The 24032-nt window shown below is 51.8% G+C and overlaps 4 non-coding genes across 4 annotated transcripts; 2 read left to right on the top strand and 2 right to left on the bottom strand.

Moving 5' to 3' along the window:
* Nucleotides 1-6169: 6169 nt before the first annotated feature.
* On the bottom strand, nt 6170-6243 carry TRNAT-CGU. Its single transcript has one exon. It is a non-coding gene; the product is annotated as a tRNA-Thr (tRNA).
* A 5250-nt stretch (nt 6244-11493) lies between these two features.
* Nucleotides 11494-11565, top strand: TRNAC-GCA. The gene has a single exon. It is a non-coding gene; the product is annotated as a tRNA-Cys (tRNA).
* Nucleotides 11566-18023: 6458 nt separating this feature from the next.
* TRNAR-UCU lies at nt 18024-18096 on the bottom strand. Its single transcript has one exon. It is a non-coding gene; the product is annotated as a tRNA-Arg (tRNA).
* A 1143-nt stretch (nt 18097-19239) lies between these two features.
* On the top strand, nt 19240-19312 carry TRNAF-GAA. Its single transcript has one exon. It is a non-coding gene; the product is annotated as a tRNA-Phe (tRNA).
* Nucleotides 19313-24032: the final 4720 nt, after the last annotated feature.

Raw genomic sequence — 24032 nt, forward strand, 5'->3', positions numbered from 1 at the left:
GCATGAATACATGCTTTGCCGTGTAAGAATGCACCACCCCAGCGAACCAATCACCACCTCAGGACCACGCAGAGTCAATTTTGACTCCAGAAGATGACGAGAGGAACAGCCTGCAATACCTTACAATCTACGCTCGTAAGGGTTGCCAGAAGCAGACGACTACCCTAAAGCAAGGCCCAAGAAAAAGCAGTAGTGAGCCTAGCGCCTGCTGCCTGGTGGACATAAAACTGTGACTACAGTTCCCTCAGTTGAGGTTGTCAGAACCAGAAGGGCCCTGCCTCCAACATGTGGTGCCTGTTCCTCGGCTGTTGGTGTCTGAAGGTCTGGGGAGTCCACAATGACAATTCTTTTATCCAGCAGCAAGTGTGGATAGCTCAGACCCTTAATATTTCTAAATGCTGGGTCTGCAGCCACATCCCAGCCCACTCTCAAACTGATGTTCCTGTCCTGGCTATCCCACTCAATTCCCCAGACCTCACTGGAGGACCTTGTCCGTTTAACACAATATGGAACAGTAATGACACCTGGGAAGAGACTATTGGCAGTTCCTTTAACTCACTTGGGGGAGTAATACACCAGGCAAAAAAAAAAAAAAAAAGGCTCCTGAGGTTAAAAGAAGTAGTTAAAATAATGGCAAATAAAACTGGAGAAAGTTTAAGAGCCCTGGCCAAAGAAACAGGGGCGGTCCGACAGGTGGCCTCCAAAACAGTCAGGCATTGTACATAGTGCTGGCGGCCAAAGGAGGGACCTGTGCTCTCACTGGAAAACAATGTTGTGTGTTTATACCTGACGATACCAATAAGGTAATAGATCACGCTAGCCACTTAGAACAAATCGCATATCTTCCCCATGAAGAGCCGAGTTCTTTATGGAAGTGGCTAAGTAACCTGTTCAATTTCTCTGGCCTAGGAAACTGGTTGTTTCAGGGAGCCCTGACTATCCTGTTTGGAATCTTAGTGATTTTTGTATGTTTTCAGTTAATCTCCTGTTGTATCCAAAATTGTGTAAAATATGCCACCCAGGTGACTGCCCCAAAACAGAGTGCTAATATGATGATTTTAAATATCGCTGATGAACAAAAAGATAAAGAACGGTTAATATGTGGAACCCAGTCCATCGTTGGTCATGGCGAAGCGTGACCAAAAGGAGGGATTGTGAAAGTAGAATGAATTATATTACAAAAATAGATAGGATTAAAGAAATGCTGTCTGTACCTTTAAGGAAAATCGCTGGAATGCTGGAGTCCAGGTGTCAGGAATATAGACATTAACATAGAACAATTGCACCGTTTAAGGGCAATTGGTGAAGCATCAGCCTTAGATCGATAGGAGTTAGTAAGGAAGTAGGATATGCATGCTATGCCCCAGGTGAATTTTGCTGTTTTTCTCCTTTGTTCCTTTGTTTGATTCCCGCTCTTTTATCTGTATAAATAAGACTGTTTGGGTCTTGCATGGCCGCTCACATTATCTGGGTATTATTAGCAGGAGCGCTGTGCTAATAAAACAGAGTGGTCTGACAAACTGTGAGTCCTGAGTCTAACTTTGACACTAACATCTAACAATTCAGCGTGAACTGACATTCCACAGCACAAAGTGACAACACGTAGGAGTGCAAAGCCCGACAGTTCAGCACCATGCAAATGAACGCCCCATGGGGCAAAATGACACACTGCAAAAGACCTCAGCTCAAACCAACGCAACACAAGGCGGTGCAAAAACCATACAACATGAAACAATGCGTCAGAGTGCACAGTGACACTGTGCAAAACAGCTCAGTGTGGAACAACGACACAGCACAAACCAACACAACAGAATCCTATAGAAAGGTAGGGCAGGGAGGGACCCCGAGAGTCAGGACCAAATCTCCCTAGGCCACCCTGACAGGTGTTTGAAGAACAGGGAAACAAAGGGCACCACAAACTTATGTTTTTTGGATGAGCCAAGAAAAGGGAGTAGCATTATCCCCCTCGGGTAGCCCCTGTTCAATTCCAGGTCAGAAAGCAAAACTCTTCTGCAAGAATATCCAAAAAATGTTGTGTTTCACTTTACTTCATAAGTACAGTTGTGTGGCAATGAAATGATAACCCTAAAGTTTCATAAAAGTGCAGGAAATATGGATGTATCTGAGAAAATGGCTTGGAATGAAGAAAGACAAAAAGTGATCAGTCGAGAGAACAGGCCCTGTTTCCCCCTGGTTTGGAACTTCTCTCACAACTACTGGAATAGAAAAGCTAAGCAAATGGGGTTCTATTGTTCCAAAGGAGATTGAAGTGAGGCCATTTTCTCCAGACAGAATTAAATGGTAATGTCAGGAGTGGGATTTGAAACCACATCTCTATGCAGAGACCAGAACACACAAGGGACTGGAAAAAAAATGAGTCTTATAACTAGCACTTTAGACCAGTCCACCATCCTGATACTACAAAGAATGTGACTTATCAAACCTAGCTTTCATTAATAGTTGATAAACTCTTTAGGGAGGTCAAGATGGCACATCTCTTTCAACTCCTAGAGACCTTCTACAGCACAGCGGAATTTCAAACACACTCACCCAGATCTAAAGTTACCCGTTTCCTGGAGCTCCATGAGTTCTATGGTGTTGTAATCTCCCTGCTCACGTTTTAAGTGAACAAAAGATGGGTGCTGGCATTCTGAGACAGTAATGGTGAACCTCAAAATCCTGCCCTGGGGGCCAGACAGTTAAGCAACAAGCACCCACAACCTCTATCTTGATAGCCAGGGCCGGCTCCAGACCCCAGCGCGCCAAGCAGAGAAAGATCCAGCTTTCCCCAGCACAGTCATGCCTGCGGGAGGTCCACCGGAGCCACGGGACCAGCGGACCCACCACAGGCACGTCTGCAAGAGGTCCCCCCGAGCCGCAGGACCGGCGACCGGCAGCGCCCCCTGCGGCATGCCGCCCTGCTTGGGGCAGCCGGATTCCTAGAGCCGCCCCTGTTGATAGCATCCTCTCTGGGAACAACTCACTTACCAACAGCTGGGGTGTGACATCTTCATTTCTTTGTTGTTCTACCACTGTAGTCCCCACTTTCCTATTGCTTGTCTGTATAATCTCTGTCTGGCGCTGTGATTGTTTCTGTCTGCTGTATAATTAATTTGTTGGGTGTAAACCAATTAAGGCGGTGGGGTATAATTGGTTAGATAATCATGTTACAATGTGTTAGGATTGGTTAGTTAAATTTCAGTAAAATGCTTGGTTAAGGCATAGCTAAGCAGAACTCAAGTTTTACTATATAGTCTGCAGTCAATCAGGAAGTAAGGGGGGAATGGGAATGGGAATGGGAATGGGAATGGGGGGGAATAGGAACAGGGAAGGGGAACAGGTACACAGGCAAGGCTCTGTGGTGTCAGAGCTGGGAAGGGGGATCCTGAGGAAGGAAATTGGAATAATTGCTTGCTGGAAGTTTACCCCAATAAACAGTGAATTGTTTGCACCTTTGAGCTTCGTGCATTGCTGCTCTCTGGTCATGCGAGAAGGACCAGGGAATGGGAGGGTGATGGGATAAACCCTCTAACAAGTATGTCTTTTAGGATGTGAAAAACCCCAGAACCAGTATAATTAAGCTGACCTAAGCCATGGTTAGCTAGTGCTAAATGAAAGGAAAGATTGTTCTGCCAATGCAGCTGTTACAGGGATGGAAACCCCCCCTCCCTCACTGTAGCAACTGTCTACGCCACAGCAGTATTTTAGGTGTAGACAGCTTTAGAGTGAGATCAGATCTGGCTCCATGGATGCTCAGACAACAGCAATGACAATACACTAATGCTTCCATAGCTGGCAGGATTCAAACCTGCATGAGGAAGACCCCAATGGATTGCTAGCCCATTGCCTTAACTACTCAGCCACAACTACTTAATGTACAGCTGTTTCACTACACAATGTTTCTGTTCTCACAGAATTGCCTCTGTCAAATTCCTCAGACCAGCTCCTCCAGCACACTCCTGGCTGTGCATTAGCGTAAGTGTGTCCATGGCTGAACAGCAAGAGTTCCTGCCCATTTCCCTTCCAGCTGGAGCAGGATGAGAGTGTGTTTGTGGTTAATGACATTGCTACAGATTGTTGTTCATTCCCCACACTGACAATTCAGACAGTCCCTTTCCTATTCGAATCTCCACCATATCATGGCAATAGCCGGGAGCAGGATTTCTCTGGGGCACTGAAATGTTTCAGGGGGTTGGTGCATGAACTCAGCCTTGCATTCCACCCTTGATGTTTCATGGACTAACAACAGCAGCAGAAAGAAAGAGCCGAGCCAATATCTCCCTGGCAGGGATGCAGGTGACCATGTCCCCTCTGTCTGACCATTGCCATTGCAGGAGAGAAGGGTTCACTGGAATCAAATGCCATGGCTCAGACCAGAGACACAGGGAGGTTTTGCTGTTCACGGATCTGTGCAAATGAAATTGTGTCTCTGTGTGAAATTGAGGCGGGAAATGAAACGTCCACATGGTGGCCCAGTGCCTTAAGGAATGTGGGTGAGGGACTCTGGCAGAGAAAGTATTTAACAGGAATTGGTGTCAATGTATTGCCCTGATTAAAAGCTATGGCTAAAAGGCAGCCACTGTTAGTACTTGAACCTGCGTGGAGACACCTGAGTGGGTATCAAGTCCATTGCCTTAATCAGGGGTAGTCGATTATTTTATCAAGATCCAAATTTCTTGGTCAAGGTCCAGTCAATGTCTAGACAGCAGAGAAAATAATACACTGATGATAATAAGAAGTATATAGAAAGATTTTGCAGTCACTATGGGCATAACTATGATGATTGTTTCGTGTTTCACTCTTAATATCTGGCACCACCACTGCCTTTCCCTTTAGTCTTTTAGTTAACAAAGGGTAAAACTAAACATCACTTCAGATATAAGGGAGTGTTTGTGTTCATTCCTGTTAGCTACACAGGGGTTTGATGTAGCTGCTTTCAATCCTCTGCTCTGCCAGGCTAAGTAACATTTCAGGGTGTCACTGAACTGAAGGAGAGAGATCATTTTTTGACAGGTTACGCCTCCTCTTAAAGGTGTTTGTCTGGCTGGCAGCTCTGGTTCCCAGGTCTCTCCTGAGGGAAGAAAGTTTCTGTGCAAAATACCAAAACTTTTACCAGAGAGGAGGGAAAGGCCATGGCCACATGATGGGGCCAGTATGTTCCACAATATGGTTCTTTTATTTGGGATGACTCTGAACACTGACTGATCTCCACTCCCTTGGATTTGAAGAGATGTTTAGTTTTGCACTTGGGAACCTGTAAGGCTGAAGCAATTTTATGGATGGTGACACTACGATTGAAGGGTTATTTAATGTTGTAGAAATTGTTAAAAACACTGAGCTTCAACTGGAACTGCCTGTTATTAAAGGCTGGTTTCCCCACGTCAGTTCCATAAGCTCTGCTAGAAACACCCTGGGTTCTCTCCTGCCTCAGTGGGAACTAGAGGGAATCGTCCCCTGCTGCCCTTGGCTCCAAGCTGGTTTTTCTGGGGAGGGGACATGGAATTGATTTGTTTGCTGTTGAGAAGGGAGCCAGGCCAGTTCTCAGGGAACGAGAACTCCCAGCATCTTCCCAGCCCAACCCAGGCTGCTGCCCTGTCCTAGCCTCTGTTCCCCTGGGGGCCCTGGGCGTTTGACTCTAGAGCAGGCCGGGAGCAGCAGCTGAGGCAGAGGACAGCCTGGGCCGGGCAGATAAGAAGGAGTTTAGCAAGCAAAAAAGGTAAAATGGCAGTGGAGTATCACCTTGGACTCAACGGCATTTCCCCATTGGTCTATCTGCTTTGGGGCAGGGACAATAACCCGTCCTGCTGCTTTCGTTCTTTCAAAGGGCAGTTTAGGATTTTCATTCTCACACACGGTGCACAAAGCAGGACTCAACCTTTGGCATAAACTAAACAAGCTGCTCACAGATTCTGGCAGCCACAATGAGTATTTGGGTGAGAGCTCAGACCTGCCCCTGTCCCAGAGGGAGACAGGGGTCATCTGTGTGGGGACTGGACCACTGACCTACCCGCTCCTAACTCCCAAACTTTCAGTAACTCTGTTATCAGTGCCTGTGAGTGTTATTTAAACCATAAGAAAAACCACACTGGGCCAGACCAAAGGCCCATCTAGCTCTGAGTCTTGTCTTCTGACAGTAGCCAAGAGCAGGTGCCCCAAAAACCAGTCAATAAGGCACCACTGGGAGTTGAACCCAGGATCTCCTGTTTACGAAACAGATGCTTTTGCCAGCTAAGCCATGGTGCCTGTAGGTGCCAAAAACACAGTGTCTGCCCACACCTGACTCCCTGCCATTGCCACCTGGGCCTGACAAGCTTTGCTTGTGTTTGGATTCTCCAAAGCAGAGGAGCAGGTGAGGTTTTCCTTGCAAGTTGTGTGTGTGAGTGAATCTTTGGCCAGGTCTGCACTACAAAGTTATTTCAGCAGAATTATATTGCTGAGGTGTGTGAAAAACACACAATGCTCCCTCGGTCGGTAGCTTGTGGCTGGTGTACACACTGCAATGCCACATCTGGCGACAAAATTGCCCTGTTTTGGTGACAAAATAAAACCACCTCGATGAGAGGTCTAGAGCTTTTTGTAGCAAAGTTAAAGTAACAGAGAAAACGCTGTTCTTCATTATATCACCATAACTGGCCTTCCCCAGTATCCCACAATGCCCGCCGTGAACTCGCCTACCTTGCATTCCTGCTACAGAGCCATGGACCCCTCCCCTTTAATTGCTCTGGGAAGTTCTGACAGCTGAGCCTGCTGCTCTGCTCCTGCAGCCAGGAGCAAATCACTGCCGTGGATGCTGCTCTCTCCCACCCTGCGAACACAGAGCAGGGTGGTGGGAACTTCCTTACATGGGGGGGGCACCGGCATCTGAATGTGACACCCCCATGACACCCCTTCCCTCGAGGAGGCTCTTACCTTCTAAACAGGGATGTCTGTTTTCTAGTAAAATCACTAAAAGGGAAGGAGAAAACTCGAAAGAGGCTCCTCCTGGTGCTCACGTCCATGAACCCGAATACTCTCTCAGTCCTCAAAGAGAGACCTGGAGAAGGAGACTTGCTGAAGCAAAGCCACAGGGGTCTCTGAGGTTTCCCTGGCCCCTCGCCCCTCTCCTGCCTGGCTGATGTCAGCATCTCTCTGTGAGGTCACCACCTCCCCACCACCTTTGACCAATAGTCTGAGGTCCTGCAAAAGGCCTTTGTGATGTCACTGCCACACCCCTCCCTTGCTGTGCTAATGTCCTGCCCCTGCCCAGGCACTTTGGAGGTTTGAGCTGCTCCCTGTGGTCACCCCACTCAAGGAGCATTCGTTCTAGGAAGCAAGTCGGTAGTTTGGATCATCGGCACATTTTGTCAGCTCACTGTTTAGCAGATCATTTATGAATATGTTGACTAGTCGTGGTCCCAGAACAGACACCACTAGTTACCTGTTTCCATCCTGAAAACTGACCATTTATTCCTACCCCTTGTTTCCTATCTTTTACCCAGTTATTGATCCACGTGAGGACCTTCCGGAGGTGAAAGTAAGCCGGTATGTTCTGGTATAGAGAACCGGCAAGAGCGAGTACGCTGTGCCAGCCCCGCCCGGCTTCCTCAGGCTGGTGATTTTAAGGGCCCAGGGCTCCCTGCAGCGGCCGGAGCCCTGGGCCCTTTAAATCACCTCCCGAGCCCCCCTGCCGGAGCCCCGGGGAGCAAATCACTGCCGTGGATGCTGCTCTCTCCCGCTCTGCGAACACAGAGCAGGAGCGGCAGAAGCTTCCTTACAGGGGGGGGGGGGGCACCATTGTCTGAACTGTGGCACCCCCATGACACCCCTTCCCTAAGGACCCCCACTCACAGCACCTCTCCCCCCGAGGCCACACCCACAGACGCCTCTTCCCCAAGACTGCACCCTCCCCCCGTCCATCATTTGTCCTAGCAGCCAGTAAAGAGTGGTGGGGCCATGGCCCTCTAAACCCCCTGTTCCAGCACCCCTGACACAGAGCTAAGCAGGCAGCAGTGTGTACATGTGTGTGTGTGTGTGACAGAGAGTGCTGTGCTGAGCTGAGCCAGGGAGAGAAGGGGGCTGATGTGGGGCTGTCCCCTGCCTCAGGACTGGTTGCTTCCAGCAGCTGTCTGAACTTATAGACAGTGTGCGACACACTCACTCTTCCACAACACACACACTGTCTCCCCCCCCACACACACACATGCTCTCTACCCTATCACACACACTGCAGTTGAAAAGCAGCTGGCAATCTAGTAGGATGCCCATGGAACAATGGGATAGAAACCTGCATCATGTGATGCTGTACCAGCCCGTGAGGCATTGCAAACCCTTCCCAAAGCACCCTGCAGCCAGCTGCACAGTGGGATGGCTACCCACAGTGCACTGCTCTCTGTGGCAATCCAAGAGATGCTAGCATGGATGTGCTCTGGTGACACAGGGGAACAGGCTGGACATGAAACAGCTGTTCAATTAAAACACTTTAACTAAAGCCAGGTTATTGTTTCATGTAGACATAGCTTAAAAATGCGACAAGACCCAGCTCCATTGAAACTAAAGTACCACAACTTACTGTGCCATTCACAGGATTTGAACCTGCACAAGGAGACCCCAATGGATTTCTAGTCCATCGCCTTAACCACTCAGCCACAACCACTTGCTTGATAAGTGGCGCTCACTGCACTCTAGTTCTGTTCTCACTGAGTGATCAATTCCAGTTGTTTCCTCAGACCAGCTTCCACCATGGGCGGCAGGTTATATATTTGTGTGGGGCCCGGGCCCCACCAATATTCAGGGCTGGGCGCCCTGCTCCAGCAATAGTTGGAGCTGGGTCTCTTCCCGCCCCCACCCCCCCGGTCCTGCCTGGATCGGCCCCGGCCACCGCAGGTCTCCCCCCGCCGCCGCGACCCTGCCTGGAGCAGGTCCCAGCCCCCGCCTGCCACCCCCCCTCCGCGTGTTCCCCCCCCTCCGCCGCGTTGTGTTGCGTCCCTGCCTGACAGAACGCAGCGCGCCTCTCCCCTGCCTGCTGCCCGGAGGGCTCCCAGCAGATTTGCTGTCTGCTGCCGCAGGGTCCTAGTGCCTGCCCTCCGCCAGTACTGGCAAGGCAGGCTGCCCTTACCCTGAGCCTCTCCAACCCCAAACCCTCAGCCCCAGCCAGAGCCCTCATTCCCCCCGCACCCTAATCCTCTGCCCCAGCCCTGAGCGGCCCCACATCAAGAACCCCGCATCCCCTGCACCCTAATCCTCAGCCCCAGCCAGAGCCCTCATCCCCTGCACCTAATCCTCTGCCCCAGCCCTGAGCGCCCCACATCATGAACCCTCCTCCCCAGCACCCTAATCCTCAGCCCCAACCCTGAGCGTCCCCACATCATGAACCCCTCATCCCCCTGCACCCTAATCCTCAGCCCCAGCCAGAGCCCTCATCCCCCTGCACCCTAATCCTCTGCCCCAGCCCTGAGCGCCCCCACATCATGAACCCCTCATCCCCCCACACCCTAATCCTCTGCCCCAGCCCTGAGCGCCCCCACATCATGAACCCCTCATCCCCCCGCACCCTAATCCTCTGCCCCAGCCCTGAGCGCCCCTACATCATGAACCCCTCATCCACAGCCCTCACCCCACACTCCAAACCTCTGCCCTAGCCCTGAGCCCCCTCCTGCATCATGAACCCCTCATCCACAGCCCTCACCCACAGCCCAACCCTCTTCCCTAGCCCTGAGCCCCCTCGCATCATGAACCCCTCATCCACAGCCCTCACCCCACAGCCCAACCCTCTTCCCTAGCCCTGAGCCCCCTCCTGCATCATGTACCCCTCATCCTCAGCCCCACAGTCCTCACCCTGCTCTCCCTCCTATCCCCAAACTCCCTCCCCCTTCCCACACACCCCTTCCCAACCCCAAACTCCATCCCAAAGCCTGCACCCTTCACCTCCTCCTGCACACCCACCCCCTGCCCCAGCCCAGAGCCTGCACCCAGCACCCTTCCTGCACCCTAATCCCCAGCCCAGGATCTGCACCCCAGACCTCCCCCGCCGAGCCCCCTCCCAGAGCCTTAGGCAGGTGGGGGCGGAGTTGGGGGGGCGGAGTTGGGGGCGGGTTCTGGGCCCCACCAAAATTTTTACAAACTTGCCACCCATGGCTTCCACAACACACACACTGCTGTGCCCTTGTGTAAGTGTGTCCATGGCTGAACAGCAAGAATTCCTGCTCCTTTCCCTTCTGGCTGGAGCACGAGGAGAGTGTGTTTGTGGTTAATGATGTTGCTGTAGATTGTTGTCCATTTCCTGCCTTGATCATTCAGACAGTCCCTTTCCCATCACATCCCCAGCACATCAGTGATTGCGATAGCAGGGGGCAGGTTTTCTGTGGGGCACTGAGCTTGGCCAGGGGGCTGGTGGCTCCTTTCTTTCCTCACCCTGGAGTAATCTCAGCTTTTTATTCCATCCTTGATGTTTCAAGGAATAACAACAAATGACCAAAGAAAGAGGTGGACAGGGTGGGTCAGAGAGGTGTGGGCAGGGTGGGTCTCAGGGGAGGGAGCAGAGAGGTGTGGGCTGGGTGGGTCTCAGGGGAGGGGGCAGAGAGGTGTGGGCGATGGATAGGGTAGGTCTCAGGGGAGGGGCAGAGGGGGGGCAGCAGGCAGACCTTGGGGTATGGGGTGGAGAGGCGCGAGGAGGCCTTGCGGGAGGAGAGGAGCGAGCGATCAGCAGGCCTCAGCCAAAGAGCAGGGGTGGGAAGTGGCCAAATGGGAGTGAGGGTGGAGCACAGGGGGGGCCTCGGAGGGAGGAGAACGAGGGAAGGGGGTGGAGGGGGGGGACAGCACCACGGTCTGGGAAGGGGCCGCCCACAGGATTCAGGGGGCCTGGGGCAAAACAATTTCAGGGGCCCCTTCCATAAAAAAAAGTTGCAATACTATAGAATCCTGTATTCTCCTGGGGTCCCTGGGGCAAATTGACCCCCCCCCCGGCCCCCGCTGGGCGGCCCTGCCCTCAGCCTCTCCCTGTAAGTCCCCTGCCCCCTAGACTCTCTCCAATTTGTTTCTGTAGTGTGTGTGTGTATGTGGGGAACTGGACGCAATGCTCCAGATGTAGCCTCAGCAGTGCTGACTAGAGGGGAATAATCACTTCCCTCCATCTGCTGGCAATGCTCCTACTAATCCAGCCCAATATGACCAGTTACCCATATTGAATGCAGACACAGCAATATCTGATACATTGGTTCCTGTCCATTCAGGAGGTTATTTCCCACCTATTCATAAATAATGAAGCTGCTCTAAGCGGAGGGGAGAGAGCTGTCCCGTCTGTGCAGTTAACCCATCTCCCCGAGAGGTGGTAGCTATGTCAGCGGGGGGAAGTTATGTTGGTGGGTGTGCAAGCTGTGGTGTCTACATGTGTATATAAAGTTTAATCAAACCCCATTTTTTAAACCCCTGTGGTCTGGGAATAGAAAAGGAGCTCTCTGAGGCAGAGCCCGTCCTTCAAAATCCTTAAGATCACGGACTTGCCTATGCAAATGTCATGGGGGTACAGCTCAGTGGTAGAGTGTTTGACTGCAGATCAAGTGGTCTTTGGTTCAAATCCAAGTGCCCCCTTACAAGCCTGTTTCTTCAATAAAAATAATTCCATTTCTACTATGCTCAGGAGCTCTACTATATAGGGATTCCTGAAATGAATGGACACATTTACTGTTTTCCAGTGCAAATGCATAAACACCTAGCAAACGTCCCCCAGCAGAAATCACTTTCAATCCTCTAAGTGTCTTGGTTTGTTTTCATCAATGAAACAAAGGCCCATGAAGACACATTTGCAGGTCCTTGGCCTCCATGGGCTACAATGTGCAGAAGAACAAGAACCACATCCACATGGGAGGCATGGACTAGTCATGTCAGTGAAGCCCTTTCACTCCGCGCTGCCTCTGCCCGGGGGCCCACCTCCCCCAGCCCAGATCCCAGGCAGGATTCGAATCCCAACGGCCGCAGCGCGCACCCAGGGATGGGGGGGGCAGCGAAGCCTCGGGGCGAGGGAACTGGGGCCACCCCCACGCGCCGAGTCTCTGTCCCGCGCTCTCTCCGCCAATCAGGGAGCGGGGAGGGGCGCGGCGAAGTGATGAGCTACGGCCCCTCCTCCAATAGAGGCCGCGTGTGTGAGAGAGAGAGAGAGAGAGAGAGAACTACGCTTCCCAGAGTGCACCGGGAGGGGGCGCGTTGTCTGAGCAACCGGCGCGTCACTTCCGCTCTGAGACGAGCCAGGAACTACAACTCCCAGCCTGCCCCAGGGCGCCTCCGTCCTCTCCAGCCCAGGTGAGGGCGGGTCCCTGGGTCAACCTGACACCTAAGCGCCCCATGCAACGCCTCATCCCCACCCCGCCCCCCAGAGAGCCCCGGCCCCGCCCCCGCCATCTCCTAACACGAACTCACGTGTCCCGGGGTCCAGGCCCAGCCCTGCCCCCGCCCCTGTATTAAACTGCCCCGCAGCTGGTCGGGGTGGAGCTGGGGCGGGAGCGCGGGGGGTGTCGAAGTCTGTCTGGCTCTGTCCGGGGACAGGATACACGTGTCCGCCCCGCGGGGATGTTCCCGGCGCCCCTTGTAACCTCCCCACCCTCCCGGCAGGGACAGCGTCACCCCCGGACAGACCTGAATGAATCCTTCCCCCAGCCCCCCCCCCGCTGTGCCCGCCCCCAAAGCCCTGCCCGGTCACTGCCCACCCCTGTGCGGGGGCACCAGCACTGTGCCGGGTTCTGATGGGAAATTGTCCACGCTGGCCCAGGAGAGACGTGTGTGTCCCTGCTGCCCCCTGCTGGTGGGGCTGAGCCCTGCTCTGTGTGTGTGTGTGTGTGTGTGTGTGTGTGTGTGTGTGTGTGACACTGTTTGTATCCAGTAGGAAATGGCTTTGCAGCAAGTGACACTGACACACACACACACACACACACACACACACAGACTCACAAAGGGACTTGCACAATCCCAAGAACACTCACACACAACACACCCAGAGGGACATGCTAGCCCAACCCCAAAGAGAGAAACAATCACACCCCCAGCCGCACTCACAATCACACACCCCCACACCACAATATTCACAATCGTGCTCAGAGACACAACTGCACACAGTTCACTCCCACTGCTCCTAACACAAGGACCTCCTGCCCCACACAGCCTGTGCCGAGGCCTGTGGAACTCACTGCCACTGGACAGCTACCAATGAAAATGATCCCCTCGTGTTGGATCATCTGCTTGGCCCCCCACTCCCTCTCAGGGTGCGCTGTGCAGCATGGCTGGGGATTGTGCAATGGCCCAGCACCAGGCAACGCAGAACAGACACCACATGCCCTGCCCCACCTCACCTGAGCTGCTCTCCAGGTGCATTGGAGCCCAGCACCCCACACCTTGGCATTCCTGCCCCACAGGGGATGAGCTGCAGCCTCTGCCACACTTCACAGAGGGGAGAAGAGTCAGACCAGCCAGCCCTTGTAAGATGGGGAAATCACCACCGGGGTCGATGGTATGGGGGCTGTGACATACAGAGAAACGGTTGTTGCACTGGCAGAGGGCAGCAGAGCATGCGCACACACACAATTGCAAACATACACAAACACCTGCACAAATCCAGCCAACACCAACACAAGCCTGGGAGCCAGGGGATCAGAGTAGGCTGGGGCTGGGTCACTCCACTTCCTGCAGGAAGTAGCCAGCTCCCCATGTCCCATGATGGCCTGGGACCAGCCCCCCTCTGCTTCCCCCCGCGCAGGCCTTGGGCCTCAGCCTGCTCTGCTCCCCTGGCTCCCAAGCTTGGGAAGGGGGGAACCGCCCCACAGCACTCGCCGGCGGCGGGGCTGGGAGCCAGGAGTGGACCAGGCTGGGGCTGGGTCCTCCACTTACCATGCAGGGAGTGCAGGGGCGGGGCCATGGGAAGAGCCGGGCAGCCCCTGCAGCAGCTCCCCACCCCAGCTCATCTCCGCTCCACCTTGTCCCCTGAGCTCGCCGGCGCCGCTCCACTTCTCCCGCCTCCCAGGCTTGCGGTGCCAATCAGCTGTTTAGTGCCGCAAGCCTGGGAGGGGAGGAGAATCAGAGCAGGGGCGGCGTGCTCAGGGGAGAAGACGGAGCAGAGGTGAGTTGGGACACGGAGTGGTTCCCCTGCGTGCCCCTCCCATTACTTGCTGCAGGCAGCCCCCCCCCCCACATCCCCATCATGCCCCAGCTCACCTCCACTCCCCCGCCTCCCCTGAGTGCGATTTTTAGTGCCCCCAACCACTTGGCACCCTGGGCGGCCGACTAGTTCACCTAGTGGTTGCACCAGCCCTGGCCACTGCCTGTCAGCAGGATTCATCGTCCTCCTCCTCAGTGCGACTAAATCTCCTCACCTAGACAGCCGGTCCGTCCGCTGCACCCCAATCCCCCATGCCTGAGCCTCCCTGCCAAAGCCCTGCACCTTGCTCCAGAGAATTAAGTCTCACATCTCACTGGGAACTCGACTTCTTGTGCCCAGAGAGTCTCGGCCCCCCTCAGCAGATGACCTGAGAAGAACAATGTCCCCCTTTTCCAAAGAAGAGCTTGGAGGGGTTTTTATCATGTTACCAGGTGGCCTAATGGATAAGGTGTCTGAGTGTGGATCAGAAAACTGAGGGGTCAAGTCCCTTGGTGGTTGTGTTTCTGCAGTTGTGCTGAACATCCTGCTCCGTTCAAGGCTAGAAACTCTTCTTGGCCGCTCAGGCCAATGCTCTGGCTTCAGGTAGAGCCCCGGGAAGAAGTTGGGGAGTGGGAGTCACAAAGGCTGGGGCATGAGCCCCAGGCGCTTCCAGCCTTTGCCCTTCCTGACTTGCCAAAGAAAGTGGGCGGCTTCCCGGGCTAGCGTGTGCGTCTGTCCCTGTGCTGGAGGGTACTTGCTACATAGCGTCTTCGGAGCCTGGGTGTTTCTCTGCTTCTCGCCAGCTGGGGAAAAGCCTCTTGGGGTAAAATCTCCTGCCCCACTGCAAAAGTCAGCACCTTGAGTGGGACCAGTCAGAGGCCCCACCATGGGGGCTGGCCCTGCTTTCCTACCATCTTGGGACATTGGCCACAGAGCATCAGCAGCCGCCCCGCATGCTGGTGACCTTCAGTGGGTGTTTGGCATGGCAGGGAGCAGCCTGACTGGGTGTTTTTGTGCCTGTCTGAAAGCCACACCTAGGCATGGTCCTGCCCTCCTCCAGTCCTGACCTCAGTTGCTCTGTGGCTTTTAAGCTTCCCTTGGAGCTGTCAGCACCAGCCGCCTCTGCTCCAGGTGCCCAGAGGAGGAGAGGTGTTGCTGGGTCACTTTACAGATGCCCCTTCCCTGGTACTGCCCTTGCTCAGCTGCGCAGAGGAGCTTCCATCCCCACTCCCTGCCTGTCACTGCCCAGCAGCCCTCTGGCACCATTCCTGAGGGTCAACCTGCCTCGCTCTCTTCCTGCTATGTTGGGAAAGACAGCTCCCATCTCTTCTTGTTAAAGGTTAGGTGGGCCAACTAGGAGCAGAAGCCCATTCTATGTTTTCCTACTGCAGAGCCCAAGCTCAGGGACTCACCTTGGGTGCAGGCACTGCTGTGCTCCCAGAAAACAAGCCACCACTGCACAAAGAGAAATGAAAGGACCCACCAAAGCCTGGGATTGAACCAGGGACCTTTAGATCTTCAGTCTAACGATCTCCCAACTGAGTTACTTCGGCAGCTGCATAATAGTTTTTTGGCCTGTTGCTTCTCTGTCTGGGATGTGTTTGTCAGCAGTTGCACACAAAAAGGACAGGAAAACGAACGGCTGCTCCACAGCCCCACCGGAGGAACCCAACGCCCTTAGCTGTGGGGAGTAAGAAGTGGCTGTTGGCTGACAGGGCCTGTCCCTGAGGAGCTGGAACAGCAGCTGCCGCCTCCCCCTTGGCTCCAGGCTGTGGGAAATGCTCATTGCCTGGCTGCATGGGCGGCTGCTGCTCCGTGCTCTGGAGAGCGTCTGTATTGCTCTGCCAACCCCCCATCTTCACTGAGCCAGTCTGGTAAGGTCCCAAGTGCCCCCTCCGGCCTGGCAGCTGAGAGTCTGTGCAGACATCAGCCCCCCTGCCAGCCCCACAGGCAGCAGCAGCGCCAGCCCCCCAGCACCACAGGGGCACTCAATGCACTTCCTGTGGGGAAATGGCTCCTTGGCGTCCAGCTGCTAGAGTGAGAGCCAGGAGAGAGCAGTGTCTGGCTCACCGTGGGGGAGAGAAGAGACCTGGTGAGTGCAGATCTCCCTCAGCCTCCCCCGCAAGGCTGGTCAGTTGAATTGTCACTGTGATAGTCGGTGCTTCCCATCAGGGCCGGCCCTAGAGGGGTCTGTGACAAATCCCCCATTTCCTCCCCAGGCCCTGCCCCCACTCCACCCCTTCCCCCAAGCCCCCACCCCTGTCCCATCTCTTCCCGCCCTGCACCTTCCTGCCCCATTCCTCTCCCTCCCCCACCTCTTACTGTCCCTTCTCCTCCCCCTCCCCGCCCAGCGCCTCCCTCACCCCACTGAACAGCTGGTCACTGGCAGGTGGGAGGTGCTGAAGGGGAAGAGGAGGAGCTTGTCAGCAAGGCCTGTAGTGGGGCGGGGGAGCTGGCTGCCAGTGGGCGCTGAGCACCTATTTTTTCTCTGTTGGTTCTGCAGCCCCGTAGCTCCCATGGAGTCGCTGACTTGGCTCCTTTCACACTCTAGAGAGAGGAGCAGAACCAGGGCTATGGCTGATCTATGGGGCACCAGGTGAGTGGCAGAGGCTTCAGGTGCTGAGAGTTTGCCTGACCCCTCAGGGACACAGTGTGAGGGGGTGTCCCAGGCATCTCTATGAAAGGAGCAGAACAGGATTTACTTGGGGTGGGGAGAGATTTCAACTCCAACACCTTAACCACTCGGCCATCACAGCTGTGAGCACAAAGCTACCCCAATGCCAGAGAAACTGGTAAAGAATCCCAATGCCCAGGCGTGAAGTCATCTGAACTACAGGATTCCCACCGCAAACCTGACACACTCTCAGCCCCCCCAAACACACTGATTTCCAAACACACTGTCTCTCCCCCCACGTACACACAACACACTCCCTGTCACACTCCACCCCCGTCCCCCATTTGAAAAGCACGTTGCAGCCACTTGCACACTGGGATAGTTACCCCAGTACACTGCTCTCTGTGGCATTGCCAGAGCTGCTAATGTGGCCACTCCAGTGCGCTTGCAGCTGTCAGTGTGAACACACGGCAGCGGTTTCCCTGCTGTGGTTTCACTCCCAGTGCTCTACATCTGCAAGTGTAGCCAAGCCCTAAATTTGCCAGACCAACCGAACTCAGTAACTGCCCTCCACCACCATGTGCAGTGAGTAGGGGCACCGTGGAGCACACACCACACTTGCTGGCTCAGCCTTGTGCATGGTGGGGTGGCCACCTCCCCGTTGATGAGACCTGGTCCCACCATCTCCATGGAGCTCCAGTCTGCCCTGCTGCCATCCCTGTCTGTGTTGTCTTCTCTAGCAGTTGACTGGAAGGTGCACATTGGCCGCACCTTCCATGTAGCTGTGTTGTCTTGAAGGGCGAAAGCAGGAGGAATGGTGCCTTCATAGCCCACCCAATATTCCATAACAGAGTTAAGGAAAATATTTCTCAATGAACTCTCAGTAAAAGATCAGAAGCAGCCAGTGTCTGTATCAGTCTACGAGCATTGGTATTTTCTTGAAATTTGTCAGACCAACCTATCTAACACCTAACACACATTTGAAGTTCTTCTTTTCACACTGTTGGCTCATTCTCAGGTTCTGCTTTGTCTCCAGACAGATCCATTCTCTTTCAGGATGGCCTTGCTCTTTCTGTCTGTTTCACTCACTGAGGTGTTTGGAGTAAACACTCCCCTTCCTTCTATTCTCAGACAAACACTAGTATTAAGTGTTTGCTACTGCTGGGTCTAGAAAGCATTTGTCAAGTGGAAGATGCCATTTCTGGGGGATTGTTCCCAAGATCCAGTACTTTGTGTTCAAACGTCTCCCAGCTTCCTTGGCGAAAATAACACCAAGGCTTCTTTGCAATATACAAGAAGGAAGGAGGTTTTCACCCCAGATGGGACTTGAACCCACAATTTCTGACTTAGAAAGCCAATGCCTTATCCATTAGGCCACTGGGGCCCTGAAGAGATGGGTGGAAATTCCCTCTCAGGATTGCACATTCCTCACATTCACTCAGAAGCCAAATACCCATTTAATGGCCTTACAGAAACGTCTGCATCCCCTGGCAGCGAGGCAACTGGGCAGGTCGCTGACAGAGCTGAGCACCACCTTTCTGCCAGCCATCGTTAGAGAAGAACCCCACCCTGGAGTCACCCCTCCCTCCTTCAGCACCTCCATGGCTGTGGCTCTGAGTGGCAGTAGGATGATTAGGGGGCGAATCCGGGGCTGGAAGGGGGGTAAGGTCGGCCTGTAAGGAGGAACCAGGTGGGGCAGACCCAGGGGGAGGCTGTGGGCTGCTGGTCGGTTGTTGGGATCCGAGCTCTAGATCAAAGCTGCACAGGGACCTGACACCCAGGGTTATAGGGCCGACATAGTGACCCCCTTACTGGCCTCGGTGACCCCCAAACCCTTGTTACTAAGGGCATTGAGGAGTCTCTGTCCCTTAATAACTTCTGGGAGCTCCCCAGCAGGCTGCGGGCGTCAGCCGCCTCCTGCCTCACAGGTTAGACTCTTGGCGCTGTGCCAGCCGCCCCCTCGCTTGCAGGCCCAGTGTAAGAAGCAGGAGGCCCGGTGCTGGCAGAAGAGGGTTTTGATTAATCGAGCTCTGTGTGATGGGCACAGGACGCTTCCACTCAGTAGCACAGCTGGGGGGGAGCAGGGGGAGCAGCTATGGGCGTCAGGTGCCTCCGGTGGGGGTGTGGAGCAGCCGTTCGTTTTCCTGTTCGCACTCCTCTGCGGTGTGAAAATCGGGGAGGGGAGGCAGAAGCCCCACTTCCCTCCCGAACTGACGCCCAGTGGGGGAAGCCAGGACAACAGGGTGGAGCGGCAAGCGGTGGCCAGACTCTCATCGCCAGGGTCTAGCCTAGCTCAGAGTCCAGCTCAACTTCCTCCCTGCGCCACTGGCCCCCAGTCCCCTTCCACCACCAGGTCAACCCGGGCACTAGGGCAGGAACGGGGTGAGGCAGCAAGTCAAGCTGAGCAAGGCAGGGAAAAGCGAGTCTTGTCTTCATGGGCCGCTCACAATGACGTCCTTTTTGTGTGCAACTGCTGCAAAAACATCCCGGGCAGAGAAGCAACAGGCACAAACATTACCACACAGCTGCCAAAGTAGCTCAGTTGGGAGAGCGTTAGACTGAAGTTCTAAAGGTCCCTGGTTCAATCCCAGGCTTTGGCAGACCCTTTTGTCCCTCTTTGCCCAGTGGTGGCTTGTTTTCTGGGAGTACAGTGGTCCCTTCACCCAAGGTGAGTCCCTGAGCTTGGGCTCTGCAATAGGAAAAGATATTGTGGGCTTCTGCCCCTAATTGGCTGGCCTGACATTTAACAATGAGGGACAGGAGCTGTCTCTCCTAAGTGAGTTATTGGTGGACCCAATATGGCAGGAAGAGAGTGCTAGAAGGGGTGCTGGGCAGTGACAGGCAGGTATAGAGGATGAAAACTCTTCTGTGCAGCTGAGGGAGGGCAGTGCCAGGGAAGGGGCATGTGTGAAAGTGGCCCTGTGGAAGGGAGTTGGGGGCTCAGGAGGAGGCACTTGATGTTCAGTGTCTTGGAGCAGCTGGGCTTGGCCATGGTGGGTGTTCAGGAAATGCACATTAACAACTCTAGGGTAGCTTGATGGGCAGAGGGTGATTGGGGGAAGGGCCCATCTCTCTGGTCCTCCAGGCCAGGGAAGAATGATGGGGTTGGAGTCTTGTTCTTCACATTTGCGGTGCAAGTACAGAAGGGACTGGAGCTCCGACCAGGGAGGGCATTACTGGTGGCTTTGTGCTCCATGGCACTGGTTACTGCTATATTAGTGTGTATGGTCCCCAATTAAGGCATGAAAGGAAAGTTCTATGAAGGAACTGGCTCCCTTCTTCTAGACTGCACAGTGTTTGGTGTCAGGGGGGATTTCAATTGTTGTACCGGCCTGAGGACTGCTGGCCCTGTTTTCCCAACCATCAGAGGAAACTCTTCTATGATGAGCACTGCCTGACACAGGTCTGTAGTGAGGTTGGCTTAGAGGACGTGTTTCTCCACAGTGGAACCAGTGGAGGGCGGGCGGTAGCCTCCTATTCCTCTGACCCGAGCTCACACCATCCGCAGAGAGGATACACCTTTCTGCGGGGACAGGCCAGGAGTCGCACTGACCGGATTTCCGTGAAGGAGAGCACGTCGACAGCCCAGTGCAGGGTGGAGCCAATGGACTGTTTGGATCACACAGCTCTCACCGTGTGCTCAATGTGGGCAATTCCCTGACCCAGGGCAGAGGATATTGGAAGCTGAACATCCAGAGCTTGCAAGATAAAGGAACAGGGGGGTGAGGCCTGGAGGTGTTGGCAGAACGGGAAAGCATCAGAGGGTTCTGTGGTTACCAGGGGGATTGGTGTGTCAAAGTTAGACTCAGGACTCACAGTTTGTCAGACCACTCTGTTTTATTAGCACAGCGCTTCTGCTAATAACACCCAGATAATGTGAGCCCCATACAAGACACAAACTATCTTATTTATACAGATAAAAGGATGAGGACTTAACAAGATAACAAAGGAAGCAGAATCAGATAAGTTTACCTGGGCTAGGCATGCATATTTTATTTCCTTACTAACTACTACCCATCTTCTGTTCATGTTTTGCCATTAGCACCATTGTTTATGCCTAATGTTTCTTTTCCTGGCACCTGTATTTCAACATTTCTTATTTCTGCTTAAAGGTACATACAACATTTCTTTAATCCATTCTTATTTTTACAATATAATTTATTCTACTTTCACAATCCCTCCTTTTGGTCAAGCTTACGCCATGACCAAAATTTTACTGGGTTCCACATATTAACCGCTTTATCTCTTTGTTCATCAGCAATATTCAAAATCATCATATTAGTTCTCTGTTTTGGGGCAGTCACCTGGGTGGCATATTTTATACAATTTTGGATACAACAGGAGATTAACTGAAAACATACAAAAATCACTAAGATTCCAAACAGGATAGTCAGGGCTCCCTGAAACAACCAGTTTCCTAGGCCAGAGAAATTGAACAGGTTGCTTAGCCACTTCCATAAAGAACTCGGCTCTTCATGGGGAAGATATGCGATTTGTTCTAAGTGGCTAGCACGATCTATTACCTCATTGGTATTGTCAGGTATAAACACACAACATTGTTTTTTTTTTTTTTAATTAGAGCACAGGTCCCTCCTTTGGCCGCCAGCACTATGTACAATGCCTGACGTTTTTGGAGGGCCACCTGTCGGATTGCCCCTGTTTCTTTGGCCAGGGCTCTTAAAACTTTCTCCAGTTTTATTTGCCATTATTTTAACTACTTCTTTTAACCTCAGGAGCCTTTTTGCCCGGTGTATTACTCCCCCAAGTGGGTTAAAGGAACTGCCAATAGTCTCTTCCCAGGTGTCATTACTGTTCCATATTGTATTAAACGGACGAGGTCCTCCAGTGAGGTCTGGGGAATTGAGTGGGATAGCCAGGACAGGAACATCAGTTTGACAGTGGGCTGGGATGTGGCTGCAGACCCAGCATTTAGAAATATTAAGGGTCTGAGCTATCCACACTTGCTGCTGGATAAAAGAATTGTCATTGTGGACTCCCCAGACCTACAGACACCAACAGCCGAGGAACAGGCACCACATGTTGGAGGCAGGGCCCTTCTGGTTCTGACAACCTCAACTGAGGGAACTGTAGTCACAGTTTTATGTCCACCAGGCAGCAGGCGCTAGGCTCACTACTGCTTTTTCTTGGGCCTTGCTTTAGGTAGTCGTCTGCTTCTGGCAACCCTTACGAGAACGTAGATTGTAAGGTATTGCAGGCTGTTCCTCTCGTCATCTTCTGGAGTCAAAATTGACTCTGCGTGGTCCTGAGGTGATGATTGGTTCGCTGGGGTGGTGCATTCTTACACGGCAAAGCATGTATTCATGCTGCGGATGCCAGACAGTTTAACAGCAGTTTGGGTAGTAAGCAGTGCCTGATGATTCTTTGATACTCTTTAAGTCTTTTTGCTTCTTTCCTTGACTCTGGCTATAACAATGGCCTTCACACCTTATCTTTTCCTGATGCATTCATTCCTCATTCACACAAACAGATTGAGAATACAAACAGTAGTATTTTATATCGAGCAAAAAGGCATTGCAAATTAAACCTTGCTAAGTTTTACAATTAACCAAGACAATTTACATTGAGACCCAGGCCTTCAATGTTTCTCTAATTTACTTAACATAGACACAATAGAGAATCCTGTCTCTTACTACCTAAATCTTAAAACAAAGAGTTAGAGAGGGCCCAATTTGTAATGCATATGGGAAAACAGAATCTTATAGTCCCAGAGGGTCATTTCTTTCTGCTATTCAAAAGGGTGGCTGGTAGGATGAAATCAAATTATACATTATAAAGTCCAGCTCCTACATATCCCCCTTTTGACACTAAGATTATCAATCGCCAGTGTCACTTCTTATGTAGTAAAATACTGGGAGGTGATTTGGGCCTGTGGCTTTAGCTTTGCATACATTTGTTTTATTTACCAGCATATTTTAAACATTTTAATTAAACACATACAATTTAAAACCAAAAACAATTAGGGTAGTAACATTAGTATGCCAGTAGTTGTAGGAGACCATCCAGATAATATGAATGGTTCTGTTTCCCACATTGTTTTGTTTGTTTGTTTTTAGGAACTATGTTACCTTTTTAAACAGATAATGGGTAACTGTTTGCCATTTAATGCCAAGACTGATAGAGAACTCAGCTAAATCAGTGCTTACAGTAAGCTGAGACTTTTGGTTGTGGCAAATAGTAAATGTGATTATTGGTAAACACAGTACTTACATTACATGTACATTTGTCTACTGGTGGGTTGCTAACACTTTTATTCTTTTAAAACACTTCTTTCCAAGAATTAACACACACATTGCCCGTTATACAATACTTTGGCCTAATTATTAATTTTATCCCACATACAGGATCCTAGTGAGGTGTCTTTACTACAGGGCTTTGGAGCAACAGGCATGGATAAGCATACCCACTTTTGAGGAGTTTACTTGGTACAACCTCTAGTGTCCAATAGTTTCCCTTCCTCCCCAGCCCACTGGCTTGAGGTTTGAGGTAGCCAGAAGGATCCCAGGTGCAATCTGTGGAGTGGGCTAACTTTTTATTTTTTTTGCTTCCAGAGCCTGTTGGTGTGCAATTTTAACAACAATTTCTTCACTTAACAAATTTTGTCTTACCATACTGGAGACATACTGCATTCAGTTATATTGATAGGTATTAAACAATAATCTTTTCCTTTGATTTAACAGATGCATCAAAACCTTAATATTTTCTGATATTATCCAAAACATCTTATGTTCTAAATATCTGCATTTTAGTACATTTCATAGCTATTGCAGTATGTTTTTTTTTTTTAACTTATGTGTTTTTGTAATAGGTTGTTCTGTAGCTGGTATTAGCTTTTTCTGATTTTCTGAAAGACAAAAATAACATTTTTCTACCCCTTTCAGGGTGGCATTGATTGTTGCTTAAAATATTTCTTTCTTTTACAAATACCCTTGCTGATTGCAGGCAAAACAGAGGAATTACCCCCATATTTTCCTGTGGTTTTTTTTTTTTTTTTATAGGCAGGCCAGGTTTTAATGGGTTTTACTTTTTAAGAGTTATGGGGAAATTATTCCACTGTTGAGGTATACCACCTTATGAATTTAATAACTAAAGTTTTTCTTTTTATATAGCAGACCAAGTTTGTAATGTTTTTCCTGCTGTGTTAAGCTTTAAGTTTATTTACAGGTAATAGCTGAGAAGCATTATTACCATATTACCTTTAAGGTTTTTTTCAAAAATCATACACACTATACGTTGTTACAGGGGTACTTACTAACATTAAATTTATTTCAATGTTTAATATTAACAATAACATTTAGCATC

This window comes from Mauremys reevesii, linkage group 23 (assembly GCF_016161935.1).
Source record: "Mauremys reevesii isolate NIE-2019 linkage group 23, ASM1616193v1, whole genome shotgun sequence".
Taxonomy (NCBI): Eukaryota; Metazoa; Chordata; order Testudines; family Geoemydidae; genus Mauremys; species Mauremys reevesii.